This window comes from Lactuca serriola, chromosome 1 (genome assembly GCF_051521515.1).
Source record: "Lactuca serriola cultivar US96UC23 chromosome 1, Lser_US96UC23_V15, whole genome shotgun sequence".
Classification (NCBI taxonomy): Eukaryota; Viridiplantae; Streptophyta; class Magnoliopsida; order Asterales; family Asteraceae; genus Lactuca; species Lactuca serriola.
Window position 1 is genome coordinate 73,177,566 of NC_136408.1, and position 15,652 is coordinate 73,193,217.

The 15,652-nt window shown below is 36.0% G+C and overlaps 1 pseudogene; it reads left to right on the forward strand.

Annotated features, from left to right (window-relative positions):
- The first annotated feature begins 1,475 nt into the window (after positions 1 to 1,475).
- On the forward strand, positions 1,476 to 2,256 carry LOC145092246 (dirigent protein 21 pseudogene; annotated as a pseudogene).
- Positions 2,257 to 15,652: the final 13,396 nt, after the last annotated feature.

The window sequence follows — 15,652 nt, forward strand, 5'->3', positions numbered from 1 at the left end:
GTTCGAATTGCACTCCATATCCTTTGAAACTTCAGCATAGCCCTTTGAAACTTTAAAAGTTCACTTTAAGCAAAAACAATGAGATTTAAAAGTCTTTAAGAGAAAACAATGAGATTTAAGGAGAATAGATGATTAAGAGGACCGATTCAATTATAAATTCTCAATCAGAATCTCAGTTAGAAAGAAATTAAGGGAACCGTAAGTTTATTAAAAGCTGAGATCACGATTCATAAAGAAGATTAGGAGGATCGATTCAATCATAAGCATGGATGCCTCGTCTTCTCATCTTCAGTTATCAGGCGTGCTGATGTTGCTTGGGAGAACAAGGAGTCGAAAGCGTGCATCGTGCGTGCCAATTGCCAAAATCGATATTCAATTGCCGCAAAATGGTGCTTAGGTGTGGGAGACTCTGCTGCCCCTTTTCATATGGACTGAACACTTATGTTTTAGTTGTTGGAATAAAAGCTTTGGCCAATATGGATACACATAACAGTCATATCAAATCTGATGCCCCATCAAACTCTGCTACCCTGGGGCTTTGCCCAGCTCGCCCTAGGCTTGGGCCGGTCCTGAGAACATCCCTAATCAAATCGTCTCGGTACTTAAAACCCGGTAGCTCTGTACAATGAACTGAATGCTCTCAAAGAAGTCCAATCATGCCTTACGACAAACAGGACATGTCTCATCAACCAAAAATAAAGGATCATAATGTGATACTTGTGGATAACACAATACTCTACTGGCGACATATATTGGCCAAGACCATCAATAAGAATAGTCATAAGAAAATCCTGAGTATGTGGTATCCTTAATAAACACTCAAACTACTTTATGATAGAGTTGAGTACGGTGATATTTTTCCAATAATAATACAATGTTTTCCCAATAATAAAGGAATCATAATGGAGGGTATTATTTTCTAACTTAATCTGTTATATTAGATTTTCCTGTATCAATTACTACAAATTAGGATATTTTGAAGTGCTTTTTTAAAAGCATTTTAACATAGAGACAGATCCATCGCTAAAACCAGTCGATGAGATATTTGTCGCTAATCCATGACAAATCTTTGGCTAGCTAATTTGTTTCGAAATTCGTGGTAAGCAGTTTGTGTCCAACCGTGGATGTCCATTAAGTTTCAAAACAAGATTTCCCTTTCGTAGAAGTGCTTTTAACAAAATTTATTGATTTGTTTACATTCATAACCTACTATTAAAGTAGTTCAATGCAGAGCACGTCGTATTAATACAGTATTAAATAATTATTACAAGTTGTTGTTTATCAGGGGTACAATATTTATAGTCTAGCCAAAATATAAATAATGCGAACAACTGTTGGAAATTAAACAATAAATATATTATATAACACAATACACTAAATCAACCAATTTGCAATAAAATATAAGTTTCCAAAAGTCCACTCATTCTTGTCTTTATAAGAGGAAACGTTGTAATCACCACTCTTCACATCTCTCCCCACAATGGCTCAAACTCTCCCACAACACAAGTATACCATTCTTACCATTCTCCTATTCTCATTTCTCCTGCATGGAGAATCCCATAAATTTTCAAGAAAGTTGTCACCAAAATCATTTGGTTTGAAGAAAGAAAAACTAAGCCACCTCCACTTTTACTTCCAAGACATAGTCGGTGGCGATCACCCCACCGCATTGCGGGTGGCCCAGTCCTCCATAACCAACACCTCCAAAACTCTGTTTGGTATAGCGGTCATGATCGACGATGCTTTGACAGTGGGTCCTGAAAGAACTTCCAAGATTGTGGGAAGAGCTCAGGGGATCTATGCATCTGCTGACTTGAATCAAGCTGCCTTGTTGATGGCTATGAATTTTGTTTTTGTGGAAGGAAAGTATAATGGTAGCACGTTGAGTATATTAGGGAGAAACCAAGTGTTCTTACCGGTGAGAGAGATGCCGATTGTCGGCGGGAGTGGACTTTTCCGTTTTGCACGTGGGTACGCGCTTGCAAAGACTCATTTTCTCAATATGAGCAATGGTGATGCAACTGTTGAGTATAACGTTTATGTCCAACATTATTGATTATATTCTTTGATGTTGAGGACTATAAAAACGTTCGAGAAGTTAACTTTTACATATTCTGTATTTGTTTGATTGTATTTTACGTTTGAAAATGGTATCTGCATTCCAGAAAGTGTTAGCTGCGCAAATTGTTGCACATCTGTTTTACATCTCGATGTAAATTAAATGATATAATGATTATGCTTTCATATATTTTCATATTTATTAGCTTAATAACTGGATCAAGTAAAACTATTGAATTTAGTTTACTAAGGTCACGTTCTTGTTTCATATATTTTCATATTTATATTAGTTTAATAATTGGATCAAGTAAAACTATTGGATTTAGTTTACTAAGGTCACGTTCATGTTTTATTGATTCCAGAATTTATGGGGGTTTAAGTCAACTTTTGTTTGCCAACCATATTCCACCAAGGGTTCTTCACGTTGCCTCAAGTCTCAGTCTTCGGTTTTCTTCATAACTTCTTAAAAACGTTGTACTCAACTACATTCATGGTGTCCAACAGTATACTGGAATATTTATTAGTGACTAAATATGAGAAAAAAACAAATAGCTTGAAATAAAAATGCAGTAATTTTCGTGTTTGAACGAAGGTAAAGAATAGCAATCTATAATGCATAGGTTTTATGCTTCCAATAGGGAGTGTAAGGTTGGTTAACCAAAATGAATACTCTCTTCTCCTTCTCTATGTAAGATCCTCCGACAATATTTTCAAGCAAGTAGTCTAATCCGACAGTACACACCGCTTCAGCTCTTGTACCCTAAGAATATACGGCAAATCTGTTTAAGAGAATCTTGTTCAACATGAGCCTCACATTCCTTTTATTACTAATGTTGTTTTGCAACAAATATTATATAAGAAGACTCGTGCTTCTCATTCGAATACACGCATACTCTTTACTCCTTCTTTCTTCATACATTTTTCGGTGATCTTTTCAGACAAGTGGTCTATCCAATAGTAAAAACCACTTCACCTGTTGTACCCTAGGAACAGACGATGAATATGTTTAACGGAATCATGTTCAACATGACTCTCAATATTCCATTTATTACTAACGTTGTTTTGCAGTTACAAACTCATTACAAACAAAATGCATAAAAGAACAAACAATCTCAAATAGATTTTTCGCTAAACTGTTTCAATTGATTTTTTTTCCGATTAAATAAGTTTTTCTTTGATTTCGTTTTATTTCTATTCATCGTGTTATATCTGTTTTGTGTAAACATATTATGTTTTATGTAAAAACTTTTATTTTGTGGCTCTAACCGTTCGTTTGGACATTTTTAGAATGGTGGACCTTTCTTTGAACTAGACTAATACCACAACTGTGAACCAGATTACCACTACTATTCTACGAAATACCATGGCCAATCATGCTGAAAGACCAGAGAAGTTCGCTAGTCTGAATTTCAAGAGACAGCATAAGAGATGTTCTTCTACTTGACTACTTTGAACTTGGCTCAATTCCTTACAAAATCTGCTCCCCCCCCCCCCCCCCCCCCCAACATGCTGAGGGACAGACCGATGCTCAATTTGTGAGTGCGGTTGAGGCTTGGAAGCACTAAGAATTTATGTGCCGAAACTATGTGTTGAATGAGGTAGTCAATCCACTTTACATTGATTATTGCAAAGTTACAACGACTAACATACTTTGGGAGTCTTTAGACCGAAGATATGGGAGCCAAGAAACATGTTGTTGCAAGATTCTTGGATTTCAATATGAATAATTCGACAACAATCATGAATTAAGTTCAAGATCTTCAGGTTGTGCTAAATGATATACTTGCCAATGGAATGGATTCTAGTGAGACTTTCCAAGTTGCAACAATGATTGAAAATCTTCATCCCAGTTAGATTGACTTCAAGAATTACCTTAAGCCTAAGCGAAAGGAAATATATGTGGATGAACCTGTGGTACATCTTCGCATTGAAGAATACAATCATGTTTCTTTGAAGAATGGTTACATTATCGATTCTTCAAAATTTAATGTGGTTGAAGTTGGGTAGTCTTCCAAGAATAAACGGAAAGGGTGCTAACAAAAGGAAAGGAAATGCTAAGAACATGGGTCCTAAAGCTGGAACATTCAAGAAGAAACTTAAGTGCCATAATTGTGGCCAACTGGATCACAAAGCAAATGAGTGCAAGCAACCCAAATGGGATATAGCTCGTCAAGTGAACATGGAGAATGATGATGAGGATGTGGTAGCCATGATTACTAATCTTATGCCTATAGCCACGGAGGAAAACCTCTTGGATGAAAATTCAAGAGGTAGCACTACTACAAAAATACCCTTTGATGACACAGACTACATTTCGTAAAAGCTACAAATGACACACAAATGCATGTAAAGGAAGACCATGTCATAAAGGAAGACAACATATTTTTGTGCATCATAAACTTACGAAGCGCATTTACAACACACATTGCGTGTCATTGAAGGCCTTGTAATAAAGGAAGATGACACACATTTGCATGTCTTAACCTTACGACGCACATTTACGACTCACATTGCATATCATTAAAGCCCTATCATAAAGAAAGACGACACATATTTTTACGTGTCACAATTTTAAATGTTTAAAAAATTATATATTTTGATAGATTTACTAATTATCAAATTAAATAAAACATTAAAAGTCTCATAATACAAAATAAAATACCATAAACAAGAAAGATAACTCATTGCACAAATATGTGAAATACAAAATAATCATTTAAATAGTAAGTAAATGTAATACATTGCTAATATTGCATACTATTTATTATAGAAAAAAACATGTACAAAAATAAAAGGAACCCGTGAGTAAGTTCTCCTTTGACAATCTCCATGGCAACTTTAAGCCTTGCAACTTCACCACTTGAAGATGCATCAACTCAAACAATGTCGACTCTTTTTCTACAAGTTTCTTGCACTTAGAGGAGATAAAATGCTATTTATTGAATTTTAACCAAAAAAAGGCTTAAATGCATCAAATGGAAACTTATTTTGCAAGAAATAGCAAAGTACATTGCTATTTCTGCAGTTTCCCAATGTGATAGAAATTAGCCTTGAAAAACTATCAAGGTAATGATATAAGCTCACTAAATTTGTCAAATTTCGAAGATCATTTAGAATCGGGCCACTTATGCTAGTTTTATATAATAAGTAAATAAAAAAAATAAGATTCTACTTAGTGATACCCAATTATTGTTTTGATAAGAGAAAAAATATTTGTTCAGACTGAGTGAACCTAAAAATCATGATACCTAAAAAAGTACACTGCTATAATTAGATTCATTTTATCCTTATGTGACAATTAGGAAATTCCCATCATTGACCGTCATTGCAGATTAGCATCGAGAAATGATCATAATAGAGGTTTTCATATTTTAGGAAAAATATGATCAATTTTATAGTAGGGTCAAAATGAATGACCAAAAAGTTACACTAATGGTCAGTGTACTTGGAAAGTACAGAACAAAGTGGTCCCAAGGATATGAACGTTGTAAGAATATGACTCCGATTGGAAGAATTATGAATTTATAAAAAGTAAAAAATCAACCGTGTTAATAATGCTAACATCAAAACGGTATAAAGAAATCAGTTGAGTTTTGGCTAACGTTACTAAAAAAAATCGTAGTACTCCGAGAGATATGAACTTTAAAAAGAAAAAAAAAAGTCAAAAACGGAGTTTGTATGAAGAAGATGCGATTTTAGAAATATATAAAATACAAGTTAAAAATGAAAGTTAAAATTTGGCAACACAACCTTAAGGAAAGTTGTAGTACTAGTAGAGAACTACACAAATATATAAATAGGGAAGAAACAAAATTCATATAAGGAAGATATGAATTTTCATAAAAGATTTAGAAGTGCACACCAAGTGCGCGCCATGCTCGATGCGCATGTCTCACACCCAGATTTGTCGAGATTAGAGAGACGTGAGCCATCAAAAGTGTGACACATGGCAAACTAGGGATGGAGACACGAGCCAAGTGCACGTCACACCTGAAGTGCGCCGCACGCACAAGAACTATAAATAGAGGTGTTCAATTTCTGATTTCTTCACACCCAAAACACTTTCTCTCTATCTCTCGAGCTATTTCGACAGTCCTCTTAATGGCGCGAAGCTTCGGGTGCAGTAGCATGGATGCTTCAGATTATGATACTAGTGTGAGTTCACGACCCCATTTTACTATTTTAAAAGCTTTACAAGGGGATACATGCTTATCAAACTGCTTTATCAAAATATATTTATATCTATAAATATCAATCTTTATATAAAGCATGAAACCTTAGGATAATGTAGCTATAGATACTATACCTAGTTGTAAGCTATGATATTATGCCTAAGAGTTATTGTAGGCTCCCATTTTATCGATTGGATCGGTGCGAAAGATATTACCAAGAAGATAATGTAACTTGTTGGCTCCCATTTTATCGAATGTATCGGTGCGGAATATATTACCAAGAAGATAATCGTGTATGAACATGATGAACAAGATATGTGAGTAAAACTTTAGTAGATAAATAGAGAGGTATAAAATATTACAAGAACACTCATGGTTGGGAGAGATAACTCTCCCATGGTGGGAGAGATCACACCACACTCTCTCTACTATACAAAGTCTACATAGTGAACACTTACTAAAAATGACCATCACCTCCACTTTATATACTAGTGGAGGGAATATGCTTTTCATACAAGAGAATATTCTAACCTAATAAACACTCAAAAATGTAGAGCATTTTCATGCTCCAACAATCTCCCCCTAAATGCTCGGAAATGGTGAGGGTAAAGCAGTGATAAAAGGAAGAACATCCGACAGGCAGGTCCGATGGGTCTGGTGTTGAAGTCTCTCGGAAGGGCTGAAGCTGTCATGATCTCGAAATCTGGCAATGGAATCTCTATCATCAAAGCACAAACAAAGAAACCCCAATCTCTACATAAAAGTATGAAATTCCAATCTTTGAATGTGATTAGTGCCCAACAACTAATCATGTTCACAGTCTCCCCCTCGACTGTAGAATCGAAGAGCACAATCTCGAATCACACAACGTCTTCAATATTCTGAAATGGAATGATAATGCACCAAATAATATTTGAAGAATAACATGTTGAAAATGTGAAGCATCCAAAAGTAAAGTCCAAATGATAAATAATGTAAATCTGAAGACATAGTCTAGCAATGCCAAAAATTTGACCGGAAGATCAAAAGTCACGCCCCATCGCTAAAATAATCATCGTCTTCAAAATATCACAAATCCAAACTGGAGCAATCATAATATCTGAACCAGATGCAAACACAAATGAGACATCCTAAAGTGTAGAGTCTAAAGATAAATAATCATAATCTGATGAACATCAAGTAATGCCAAAAATTCGATCTGTGAAGACTAAAAATCAGTGCTACATCACACTACTAAATGAATCTTTGTCTTCAAATGTCTCTAACGTCAAAACTCCAATAATAAACCAGAATGGATGCTCATAATTCTCCCCTTATTTTTGATCGACCATGCAATAAGATCAAAAAATAATCATGAAACCGGGCAAGAGAATATGTCGGATATGATGGAGCATTGCACGCTCCCCTTAATGTGAGCATCTACCTGTAAAAACAAGGATATTATTTTTCGGTCATGAGTAGACATGGTGATGTATTGTCGAATTGAACAAACACTGTAGAATATGTATGATAAACCCGCTGCTGAATATCATAATGTTGAACCGAAGTAATGCCGAAAACTGAGATGCAAACCCAAACTCCCAAATAATGGTCCAAGACCATATATAAATAGTCCGAAGGGAGTAAAAATGCGAGTAGCTTGGTAGAAATGAGACACAAATATAATAATTTATGAACCAACTGTGTCTCACTCATAATCAGCAAGAAGAATGAAGCCTTGAACCATGGGGCTAAAACTGGTGTTAAAAAAATAATTGGTTTTAATAAAAAAAAATGCTTTTAAGAAAAATAACTGGTATAAAAAAATAATGGGTTTAAAAAAATAAAGGGTGTTAAATCAAATTAATTGGTTTAAAAAAAATGGTTATAAAAAAAACTTGAAAAGAAATGGGTTAGGGGTTAATGACTTCACTTAGGAAAATAGGTTAAACTGAATAATGTAAGGAGTGGAAAAGGTTAGGAATGGAAATTCCGGAGTGAAAAAAATAGAGTCAGTAATGATAAAGGGGGTAAAGGTCTGAAATGGGTTTTAAAACCAAAGGTCTGGATTTTTTTTTTTAATTCCGGAAATTTTGAGTCCGGAATGGAAGAGTTAGGCCGGAATTTTTTTTTTTAGTTTGGAGTTTTTTTTTAAAATTTTAATTTTATTCCGGAAATTTTTTAGTTTGGAAATGGAAGGGTGAATCCAGAATTGGTTTTAAAACAAAAGGTCTGGAATAAAAAATAAAAAAGGTTCAAAATAGGTTAGAAAATAAAATGTCCGATATGGGTGCTGGGTAAAATGGGTGGGTTCCGAAGTGGGTTTTTAATGAAAAAAGGACAAATTACACGAATGGTCCCTATGGTTTGGTGTTTGTTACGCGCCTAGTCCCTAACTCCATTTTTTAACCCTGTCAATCCTTAATAGTTTGGTTTAATGCACGCCTGGTCCCTCATCTAACCTTCCGTTTGATTTTAGAGTTAAAACCCCCATGTGCCTTGCACGTTGAGGGTTATTTCCGTCATTTTACTTATTCTTCATACTGCCAGTTTAAGAAATCGATGCGTTCAATTAAACGATCATACTCTACATTGTACAACACAATCGTATACCTAAAAAAACACACAGCTATGTGCAAAATCCTTATGTGAAAACCCTAGTAGCGACGACTGCAAGAACGAAGAATTTCAATGGTTTCTTGGCGCATTCGTGGTGAAATGGCTGAAATCGACGTTGATCAAAGTTATGGTATGTTTGATTGACTTTCATTTGAATGATATTGACTATTAAAGGTTTAATTTTGTTAGCTAAAAACGATTCTCTCCTCTACAGTTGGACATCCGACAATGTTTTCAATAAGAATGCACCATGGAGGTGAGTTTACAAGCTTTCCTGGAAGGAAGTATATTCGTGGGAAGCAAACATTTGTTGATTTACTGGACATTGATACCTTTTTCGTTCATGACATTGATGAAATGATGGAAGACCTAGGGTATGCTTCAATAGGTAAACCACTTTACTATCACTTTCAAAGGCCTTTAGGCGATTTAGATTTTGGGTTATTCGCTTTAGCTAGTGATGAAGATGTTCGTTTTTTGGGGAGTTTTGTGGCTAAGCATAAGTTAATTGAGGTATATATAGAGCATGACAAAACTACTTTGCACACCTATTTAATGTCCCCAACCCACAGTAAAGTTCATATAACGGAGATTACTGAACCTCCATCTTGTTCAACGAGACTGTTCCTGGAGTGACATAGCACACCTGTTGTTGACTTGGAGGATGACATGGATCACATGGAGAAAGAATCGGGTAACGATCCTACATCCACTGGTCATCTGGAGAAGGATTTGGATAATGATGCTACTCTCACTGATCATATGGAGAATGATTTGGGTAATAATGCTACTCTCACTGATCATACGGAGAATGACTTGGTTAATGATGCTAATGACTTTGGTAAGTTTGGTGAGTTAGATAGTGACAATGATGAAAGTGATGATAGTGATTTTTTGTGGACATTGAAAATATATTGGATGATATTAATGTGGATATGCAAGACTTTGAAATGAATATCGACAAAGATGTGGAATGGGTTGGAGGGTCGTCTAACACTGTGGTTGATGAAGGCACACAGGATGAAGCTTTAGAGGTGATTAACACTGACTTTTTAGCATCTGATTCATCATTAGATGAGGGGATTAATGGTCAAAGAAAGAAGTCAATAAGAGCAATTCAAAGGGCACATGAGAATGATGAAGCACTTGTTAGTGAACCCTTCTATATTTTTCAAAAATTTGGTTCAGCAAAGGAGTTTAAGGATAAGGTAAAACTCCATGCCATAGAGACTAGAAGGGAGTTGGCCCTTGAATAAAATGACAAGAATAGAGTGAGAGGGGTTTGTAAGGTAACAATACCAAAGCTTGGGCGTAATGTAGAAGTCAACGATGAAGAAGAAATATGTCCTTGGGTCTTATTAGCTAGTAAATGGAAAAAAGATGTCAACTGGACAGTTAAAACGTACCACAAAGTCCATAAATGTCTTCAAACTAGAACAGTAAAAGCATGTACGTATAAATTCCTCTCTTCTAACATTGTTGAACAGGTTGAAAGTAACCCTACTATTCCAATTAGGGCTTTGCAAGAACAGCTACAATGGAGGTTTAAGGTAGATCTTTCTAGGATAAAAACATTTAGGGCAAAATATGAGGCTCTAAACCTTGTGCAAGGAGATTTCGTTACTCAGTATAGTTTACTCAGAGATTACATTGTTGAGTTGCAAACTCGTAACCCAGATATGACTGTTAGGGTTGATGTTGAAAGCGAAGGAAATCCACACAGTGAAACGAGAACATTCAGACGCATTTACATAAGCTTAGGAGCTTTAAAGAAAGGCTTCGCAGCTGGAAAGAGGGATTTTCTTGGCTTTGATGGTGCTTTCATGAAGGGTCCATTTCCAAGACAAATTCTTTCAGCCGTGGTAAGTTTTAGTTATTGTTCTTTTACTTATTGTTATACATAAAAATAAGTAAAAATCTATTCATGGTTGTTATTTATCATAAAATGTAGGGACTAGATGGTAATAATGGCACATATCCATTGGCATATGCGGTGGTTGAAACAGAGAACATCAGTTCATGGACTTGGTTTTTTAGTTGTCTTGGGGAGGATCTTGGCTTGAATACTAATTCTAATTTCACTTTTATAACAGACAGACAAAAGGTACTAAAATCATAGATTTTTTTTACTTTATTTCTGAATTGTTTACTAACAAAATCTATGTATGATTGTTAGGGTATTCTAAATGCAATTGCAACCTTGTTTCCTTGTGCTGAAAATCGTTACTGTGTTCATCACATTCGGGATAACATGAGGAAGCAATGGAGGGGTAAACCTTTCGAAGAAATTAAACAAGGATTGTTATGAGTGGCTTAAGAAGATACCACCTCAGCACTGGTCTAGGTCCCATTTCATTCGTATAACATTTCACTCTAATAACATTCTTTATGTTTTCCTGGTTTGTGTAGTTTTTTAGAATTGACTTTAAGTGATGTGATTGGACAGGGAGAGCACATTCTGATGTGATTCTTAATAACTTGTCTGAAACATTCAATGGAAAACTGAATGAGGGTCGTGATAAACCAATTATTACTTGCGTAGAGTTCATTAGGGAATATCTAATGAAGAAGATTGTGAATGTAGAAAAGCCCATTGGGAAATGTACTGGTCCTTTGACACCTACAGCTATGCAGACTTTGGAAAATATAAAAAAAGGCAGAAGATTATAGATCTGTATTTTGTGGAAATGTTAAGTATCAGGTAAGTGGCCCTTGGATGGACCAATGCGCGGTGGATGTGGTTCAACAAACATGCTCTTGCAGGAAATGGGAACTCACTGGGATGCCATGCAAACATGTTGTTGCTAGTATATGGGAGATGAGGAAGAATAGTAAGGATGTTGGAATACCAGAAACTTGGGTGCATGAGGTATATTGGCTAAAAACTTGGAAACAGACGTACTCATTCAAAATTGAGCCCATTAATGGGAGAAGCATGTGGGAAGAGTCTGTGTGTCCAACAACTTTGGTTCCTCCTAAACATCGTGTCACAATAGGTAGACCAAAGACGAAACACATAAAATCAGCTTATGAAATTGATGACATGGTGAAGGGTAATAATGCATCAAGAATCCTTCAGTCGGTTACTTGTTCAAAGTGAAACAATATTGGTCATAATGCAAGGAGTTGTAAGGGACAAAAAGCTAGTGCTCCTAGTGCTCCTAGTGGTTCTGGTGGTCCTGGTGGTTCTGGTAAGGGAAAAGGAAAAGCTGGTTGAGGGAAAGGGACTTGATCTATTAGTGAAAGTTTGTTTTGTTGGTTAATCAGTTCTTTTGGTTAAACTGTGTCTTTTTGGTAAAACTGTGTCCTTATGGTTAATACTTTTGGGTAAATTATGTTTCTTTTGGTTAATCATTTTGTTGATGTATGAAACTATTAACTATTTTGTTGATGTATGAAACTATGTTATGGAAAGTATGGAAACTAAATTACCCTTTATTAAATCCCACTTGTGCTATTGGTTGTTTATGTCGATTGTGTTGGAATAGTGTCTAAGGCTGTAACTATATTAGGCAAGTACTTGACCCGGTTGTGCATGGTCCTTTTAGGTTGCCTTCACCATAGCAACTTGACAGGATGATTTATAATGAGAGAAGAAATATTATTAATATATTATGAGAATAATATAAGGAATAATATTATTATTATTTGATTAATATAAGTCATAAATTAATTAGGAATTAATTTGGTGACTTAAAGAGATTAATTGAATAAAGGGGCATAAACTGTCAATTGTATGATAGTTGTACTTTGGGCTATAATCCATTTTGGATAAGGGGGGACGATTTTGAGGCTTTGGATAGACCTTAAAATCGTCCAAGGCTTATCATTAGGGTATTGGATTGCTTAGGGCCTAAGTTATCCAATTAGGGTTTAAGGGTGAAACCCTAGGAGCCTTATTAGTATAAATAGACCCTACGGGTTAAGGGGAATCGACACTCTTGTCTCTAAAGAAACCCTGGCCGATTTCTTCCTCCTCTCCCCTCTCTCTATAATCATCCTCTTGCTATTTGGTGTTTGTAAGCCATTAGAGGAGTGACAATTGTGACTCTAAAGCTCCAAGGACAAGAAGATTCAAGCAAGTGATTCAAGGTAATCTTTCAAATCTGATTTGTTATGTTATTATACTCTAATAGTCATTAGAAGTCATGGATTCAATGCATGTTCAATTAGAGAAACCTAGATCCAAGCATTAGGGTTTGTATGTGCACATAGGAATGTTCATATGGCTAAAACCCATCAGTGGTATCAGAGCCTAGATTGGTTTCTATTGAATTGATCCATTGGTTGCTTGTTTGTTGCTTGCAAAATTCGAATTTTGTGTTTCTGCCAGATGAACTCGGCAAGTCCCATAGTGGACTCGGCGAGTAGGCTCAACTCGGCGAGTACATTGTGGTACTCGGCGAGTTCGAGCGTCAGAAAGAGCTAATTTCGGGATTTCTTGCTGTTTATCTTTTGGATACTTACCATAATCTTAATAGGTCAATATAAATCCGATTTTATGATATATTTGAGTATATTCTTGACTTAATTGAATATATTTATCAATTAATTAAATACTAATTTCCTTATATGATAATTGATTAATTATTTTAATTAAATTGGTAAATTGTTTTGCAAGAAATAATTAAATAAATCAAATATGGATAATTATGTGATTAAATGTTAATTTAGATTATTTGTTATTTGATCCCCTATGTTTTGAAAAGTTTAAAACTTGCCCTTAAGTTTTGAAATTTATGTTTTGTGATTAAAAGTTTAATTTAGACAATTTAAATTTCAAACCCTAGAATTTTACAAGTTTAAAATTCAACCCTATACTAATACAATATTACAAGATTAATATATATATATATATATATATATATATATATATATATATATATATATATATGTATAATTAAAAATGCTAGTCTTACCGTTAGTAGGCCTCATTCACGAAGCCGGTCTATAAGGTGGGTATAAGGTTGCTGCCTATAAAATGACGCTTAATGGGTGTACACTCACACCCACCGCTTGCTTGATCGGTGGAGGGTCGTTAGCCGAACGGGTAGGATAGGGCAACCTCATCCCCTCATTAAAAGTATAATATGAAATACAAAGTAACTACATGTTTTTCAAAAATTCCCAATCCTAGTTACTTTAGGAAAAGTGAATTGATGCAATCCCATGAAATTACACTTTGCACCCTTGCTAAGAAGTTAGTGGAGCGTGTGTGGTTTACCGGCACACTAATTGGTTCTAAGAAAAGGTGGAAAAAGGTGATTCATTGTTTATCATAGTTCGATGGAGCGTGTGTGGTTTACCGGCACATCGAATAGGTGATTGTTACAATGAAGGCACCGTGTGAATTTGCATGGTAATTCACACCCACTTTGTGATCCTCGGTATCCCAGTCACAAACAAGAGGGGCATATCGAGATTTAAACATGCCATTGAAAGGTTTCAATGAATCTCATCAAGACCTAGGAATTCTCAATACATTTAGAACTTAAAGTTAGGTTTTCATGGTGGAGAATTAATGAATCGTCATTCACTTACCTTCAAATTGTTTGCATGTTAGATTACGGTATCCCTTTACTAATATGTAAATATTGTTGTTGGATCCTAGCCCTAATTTTTCTTATTGGGTGATAATTAGGGATTCAAATTCTAATCTATCTTTGTCCTTTCTATTTGTAGATGTCGAACGCGAACAACGCTGCTGCTAGCTCCTTCACATTGATGAGCCTTTGCCAAAAGGTGACTTTCGATGGGACGAACTTTAGCGAATGGATAAGATACATTCGCACGATTGCTCGCTACGAGGACAAGGAGTATGTCCTCGATGAAAAGCTCGAGAAGATCAACCCAGAAATCGCTACTCCGGCTGAAATGACTGCTTTTGAGACTCATGAACGTGATGTGACGAAGGTTCATTGCATCATGATAGCCACAATGAATGTTGAATTCCAAAAGTCCTATGAGGACATGTATCCGTACGAAATGCACCAAGACTTGTTGGAGAGATACCACCAAAATGCGAGGCAGGAACGTTACGAGATCTTCACTAACATGATCTCCGCTAAAATGGGTCATGGAGAATCTCTAACCGTGCACCTGCAAAAGATGCAAAGGTATGTCGATCGTCTTCGCAAGTTGAATGTTGACTTTGGGGAAGACTTGGCAATCGACATGGTGCTTCACCCCTTGCCTCCGTGTTACAATCAATTTAGGATGACCTACCACATGAACAAGGAAGAGGTCACCCTAAATAAGCTCCAAGGTCTCCTTAGGGTTGCTGAGAGCAACCTCAAGGACAAGTCTGTTGCACCCACTCCCAATCCACCCGTTGCTCCTGTTTTGGCCATTGGGCAAGGATGAGGCAAGAAGAGGAACGCTCCGTCTAAGAGCCACCGCAAGGGAAAGTCCCGAGATGATTCCTCTTCTAGTGGGACCAAAGTTGATCCCGCTAAGCCTAACCCTAACCCAAAGGAGGCAGAGTGCCACCACTGCCACAAAATAGGGCATTGGAAAAGAAGCTGCCCAGACTACCTGCAAGCCATCAGGGAAGGAAAGATCAAGCCGTCTTTCGCAGGTATATATACAATTAAATCTAATGATTCATCTCATGCTATTTCTTGGGTCCTCGATACCGGGTGTGGTTACCACATTTGTTCTAAATTGCAAGGACTAAGAAGAAATAGGGATGTGGAGCATGGAAGAATAAATCTAATCATGGGGAACAGAAAATTGTCGCCTGTAACCAAGATTGGAGTGTATTCTTTAGTGCTTAAGAATGGTTTATTTTTAGATTTTAATAATTGTTTCTATTCGCCAGAAAT